A 6,048-nucleotide genomic window follows, 5' to 3' on the forward strand; every position below is an offset into this window, starting at 1 on the left:
CCCACGTTGCGTTACATGTAACGCTGCACGTTCTGTGCAAAGTGCAGCATGCTACGGCGTTGGAGCGGCTATAGCCGCGTTAGACTGTTTGCACATGCGCAGTGGGGGGCGGAGGAGGCGGGGAGAGCCAGCTACAGTAGCCGCGCACATGGCTACTTAATATTCACTGCACTGGCGGGCGCTGATTGGCCGGCGGGACCACGTGATGCGGAGTGTCTCGCTCCGCATCACGTGGTCCCGCTGGCCAATCAGCGCCACTCTGGGAGATATTATGGGCATCGAGCAGCCTAACGCGGCTCACTCTACCGTCGGCTTTTGCAGCACCATACGTTGTGTTAGGTGCACGTTATGCGACCTTAACGTGCCACCTAACACAACGTCTTGGTGTGCAAGAAGCCTTAATGTACAGTGTAAAAGAGGCCTAAGGAAGATTACTATCCCCTCAAAACTTTGAACGTTTTACTTATATGAATCCAGTTCAAGTGGTGAAGTCATACTGCTGCTGTCATGTGATTGCAGCAGCCAATCACTTTTGGGGAGGTGCAATAGTCAAATGTTGAGCCCTGCATACCAGAGTCCATAGGAAATCCGTAACAGCGTTGTTGGGGGGGCGGCGTAACTAGCTGCATCATAAGGCCAATTCCTTCAAGATTCCATGCTGAAATCAATCAGGAATCGCCCTTTGGTTTAAGGCGGCCAACAGATTTCTCTCCAATCAGATACAATCAGAGAGAGAGATGTGTCTTTTGGTCGATCGGCTGCCAAAATCTCTCTATATATTGGTACCTAAACATTGTCTCACTTAGACACACACATATTTTTGAGGAACACTCCAAAATTATGTATGAATGCTTCAATAACATTAACTTTAATTAACAAAAAAAAGTATGTACAGTATTTTGTCTTGCTTTTACAGTATATTATATCTCACTTTGCAAATTCAGAACAGAATATAACAATAACATTTCTATAGCGTTTTTCCCCTATAGGACTCAAAGCGCTTAGGCTCTCTCAGATTCAGTAATTGGTAGTAGGATGAAGTATTAACACAACAAAATTATAATTCTGCAAATGCCAAACAGAACAGGTGGCTTTAAACACGTCCAGAGATGGAGCTGATCTGATCTGCTGAGGTGAGGAGTTCCATAACGTAGGAGCAGCATGACAGAAGGCTCTGGGACCAAAAGTTTTCAGGTGGACTCTGGGTATGGCCTGGTGCACACCAAGCGTTTTTGGTAGCGATTTCAAAACCGCTGCTGCCTGTGAAAACGTGTTTCTGCCTCAATGTAAAGGAAAGGAAAAGCTCAAACCGCTCTGAAAAACGCTAGATCAGAGCAGTTTTCCAGGCGTTTTTGTTACAGTAGCTGATCAGTAACAGCTTTACTGTAACAATATATGAAATCTGCTACACAGAAATGCTCCAGGCATGTTTAGAAAACCTCTCTAAACATGCCTAGAATCCCTCTGAAAATCTGCTTCAAAAACCTCTAGTGTTTTGCAAATCTGCTAAAGGTTTTTGGTGTGCACTGGGCCTCTGACTAGATTATTAGAACCAGTGGATCTGAGAATTGCAGGGACTGCTACGCAGCTGCAACATATCTTTCAGTCTACATGCTCCCACTGGGCAAAATAATCCAGAACTATGGCCTAGGATACCATTGTTATGCAGATGACACACAACTGTATCTGTCCTTCAAGCCTGGCACCCAAGACCCATCAGCATCCATAAATGCGTGTCTAGTGGATTTACAAAATTGGATGAACACCAGTTGGCTGAGGCTGAACTCTGACAAAACAGAGGTGTTGGTGGTAGGTGGTCCACACATGATGGATAAAGTTCATAACGCTCACCACCTCAAACTAGCAATTGGGGGAGATACTGTACAGTATGAAGACTCTGTGCGAAACCTTGGGGTGATCCTGGATGGAAATCTAAAACTCAGACAGCAGGTATCAGCTGTCGTCAAGTCTTCCTTCTTCCATCTAAGAAATATAGCGAAAATAAGACACCTAATCCCAGCTGAAGACCTACCTGCCCTGGTTCACGCATTTGTATCCTCCCGCCTAGACTACTGCAATGCCCTGTTCATTGGATCTACAGATAAGGTTCTGCGCCCCTTACAGCTAGTACAGAATGCTGCAGCCAGACTCCTAGCCAATGCCCCCCGCAGCTCACACATCACCCCAGTACTGCAAACTCTTCACTGGTTGCCAGTAAAATGGAGAATCAATTTTAAGATCTGCCTGCTGACATTCAAGGCTCTACACCCCATGGGACCCAAATACATAGCGGATCTATTGGAACTTTATGCCCCTTCACGCACCCTCCGCTCTGCCAACAAGATGAAGCTGGTTATTCCCAGGATACACTTAACATTTGGTGCTCGGGCCTTTTCCTACGCAGCCCCTACTCTATGGAACTCACTTCCACAATCAGTACGAGAGGCTCCCTCTCTGGACAGCTTTAAAAAAAAACGAAAAAACTCACCTCTTTCCCTAGCCTTTGAGACTGCATAATGCAGGGTCACAGCGCTTTGAGTCCCCAGGGAGAAAAGCGCTATATAAATATTATTGTTATTGTTATTGTTATTGTTAAGTATCCAGGGCCCAGATTATGTAGCGGCTTAAATATCAGTAGGCCGATCTCGAATAGGACCCTCCATTTTAAAGGTAGCCAGTGAAGAGAGTGCAGGACTGGCGTTATGTGGCAGTGACGGGTTTGGTTGGTTAACAGTCTGGCAGCAGTATTCTGTATCAGCTCTATGCGGTACAAGCCCTTGTATGAATTGTGTACCTACCAGGCATGGGCAAACTTGGCCCTCCAGCTGTTAAGGAACTACAAATCCCACAATGCATTTGCCTTTATGAGTCATGACTGTGGCTGTCAGACTCCTGCAATGCATTGTGGGACTTGTAGTTCCTCAACAGCTGGAGGGCCAAGTTTGCCCATGCTTGACCTAGACATTGGTGTAATTAGACCTCACCGGGCCCACCTGCAAAAATTTGGATGCCCAAATCAGGTGAATAGCGTGGAGTTCAAGTGAAAAAGAAGAGGAAAAGCTTTTCCTCTTCTTTTTCACTTGAACTCCACGCTATTCACCTGATTTTTTACAAGTTGTTTGTATATTTACTTCTCATCTCATCGTTTGTATCAAACTTGCACTGTATTTTCCTCTGTGAGGTCATATTATCACACATTATTGTGTTGCACTTATATGGATGAGACTTTTATTGTACATATATTTTTTCTGTATAGTGATTCATGTGTGTTTCATTCTTGTTGTATTGCAGTGGTGCAGTGTCACCTATTATTTTTTCTTATTTATTGATTCATTATTGTGACGCAGCAATATTATTACCACTGCAGCTCAGGAATTGTACACAATATTTTTGCATTTGATAAAACAACTTAGAATCTTTATACAGTATTCCAGATTGTGTTCAGGGCTTATTGCCAATATCCTATTATACAAGGGGCTTGTTTGGGCTGGGCATGGTGTTGCCTTGTTTTTAATTGTTTTTAATGTTTGTTAATTGGCTTAATAAAGAGAGAGTTTGTACCTACTCTTGGTTTTTGTACCAGTATTTGTTTCATTGATATATATCTCAATATCCATAGGGGGTGCCCTTTTTCTCCCTTAGTTTTTTAGTCTTGCAGCTAGGTCGACGACCTTGCCCCCCTGATTTTTGACACACTTGTGTTCCTATTTTGCATATATTTACGGCATGATTATGCTTGCTCACCCCCCCTTTTTTAAACTATGATGGAAATAATCGACCTGACAGTAAATCTGTCAGAAAATTGCATCATGTGTACCTAGCATTACACTACATCTATGCCAGTGTGTGTAGTGTCGGATCCTTCTACTTACCTGTTCTCTGTTTTGGATGGGCTTCTCTGCATTGTGCTGCACTGTCCCCTATCTGTGGCTCTGACGGCAGCAAGTTGCACAGAGGACAAAGAAGCAGCGATGTCCACTGGGGCTACTTGTGATTTTGCACTCCTGTATGCAGGTGCACAGGAGCCGAGGGAGTGTTATGGGTATGTGTACTTGACAAGTGCTGCTGAGTGCTCATACATGAGCATCATTTCTGAAGTATGCAAGCCCAGAACACTATCGCCTGCTGTGCATGCAGACAGGAGCGCAAAATTACATGGAGTGGACAGAGCATGCACTGCTTCTTTGTTAAACGGGGCAAAGCAGCAAAACAGAGGGGGGCCCGTTCAAACTAGTCAGAGTTGGACAGAATGGGGGGGGCGGTTGGTGACAGCTGGGCTAGGGCGCTGGAAAGTACAAATCCGGCCCTGGGCATGCATGTGTGTTGCAGGTCTGAGCTCTGTACGCACATGCATGGAATTTGGCACACACAGTTGCGCATACGCGGTGCATGAAAATCAGTCCAAAGCACCAGCAGTTTGCCCCCTTCAGATAGTACCCAGAGCGGATCGTCCTACCAGCTCCTGTGGTTCAGCCTGACGGTGTCTTGTGTGTGGGAACATTAGCCTGAGATGATCTGGATGGTGTAGTGGTTAAGGGCTCTGCCACCGTCGACCAGGGTTTGAATCTCGGCTCTGCCTGTTCAGTAAGCCAGCACCTATTCAGTAGGAGACCTTGGGCAAGTCTCCCTAACACTGCTAGTGCCAATAGAGCGTGCCCTAGTGGCTGCAGCTCTGGCGCTTTGAGTCCGCCAGGAGAAAAGCGTGATATAAATGTTCTGTGTTTGTTTGACTCAGGATTTAACAACGTATTGAGGCAGCCATCCACACTGCTAAATTCTTGCCAGAGAATCTGTGTTATCCCTCTGAAGCCAATTGAGACTGCAAAATAAAAATGAAAGGATTTCCACTTTTATTGTCCCCGTGGCTCCATAAGGTAACTACAACAAGAGTGTGAATATGGTGTTTGAAAAATTAACACAAGTCCATTTTTCTTGTCTTATAACAGTCGAAGGTGGTGCTGACTTTTAACCCTTTCCAACTCATTTATAGGATCACCCATATCCACCCCAGCACTTAAGCGCTGCACGAGCACCAACATGGTGCTGAAAGAAGAGCAGGATCATCCACGAGGCAACCTAGGCATGTGCCTGGGCCTAGATGGTGTCAGGGGGCCCAGCTACCACAATATTTGTCCCGTCCCCCACCTCAAATTGCCAAAAGGACGATCAGGTTGAGCCAAAGCTACTACCTTGCTTCAGGCCCAATTTCATCTTAACCCATCATTGGCCAAAGGGGATCAATGTATTGGGCTTTTTAAAGAGAAACTGTAACCCAGGACTGAACTTCATCCCAATCAGTAGCTGATACCCCCTCTTCCAAGAGGAATCTTTACCTTTTCGCCAATAAATCATCGAGGGGGGAGGGCTGTGTATGGTTGATATTGTGGTGAAACCCCTCCCACAGTGTGATGTCATGACCATGGTCCTGACAGTTTGCTGTCTGTGAATCTTGTTGCATTGTAGGAAATACAACTGCCAGGCAAGCAATATCTCCCTGAGTGCATAGAACGCTCAGTAACGAACATTCCACAGAGATCACCTGACAGGACTAAATATGCCACCACCAGTGATAGATTTCAGAATGTAAATCAGTTAGAGGAAAGATTTTACAATAGGCAAACACTGACCAAATAATCTGTATATTGTAAAAAAAAAATAAAAAAATAAGCAGGTGTATTAATTATTTTATTTTCACTACAGTTCCTCTTTAAGTCATTTATAAGGCATTATTTCTTCTAAAATGGGTATCCGTATGTATAAAATGTCTGCCAGGCCGCCTGCTTTCTTTACCATGAGCTATAATTGACATTCCTCCATATTGCTTTCACATCCTCTTGGTATTTATTATGCATGTATAATAAGCACGCAGCTTCTGCCGCGCCCGCCATCTAGCGGTGACAGAACATAGCTGCAGCCGGTTTATGTCTGCATGTCAGTCTGTGGTGGGAATAAACACGCAGCTTGCTGCCTCGTTCGCCATCTAGCGGTGACTCAATATAGCGGCAGCCGTTTTGTGTCTGCTCGTCAGTCTGTGATACTATAGGAATA

This window comes from Hyperolius riggenbachi, chromosome 8, assembly GCF_040937935.1.
Source record: "Hyperolius riggenbachi isolate aHypRig1 chromosome 8, aHypRig1.pri, whole genome shotgun sequence".
Lineage (NCBI taxonomy): Eukaryota > Metazoa > Chordata > Amphibia > Anura > Hyperoliidae > Hyperolius > Hyperolius riggenbachi.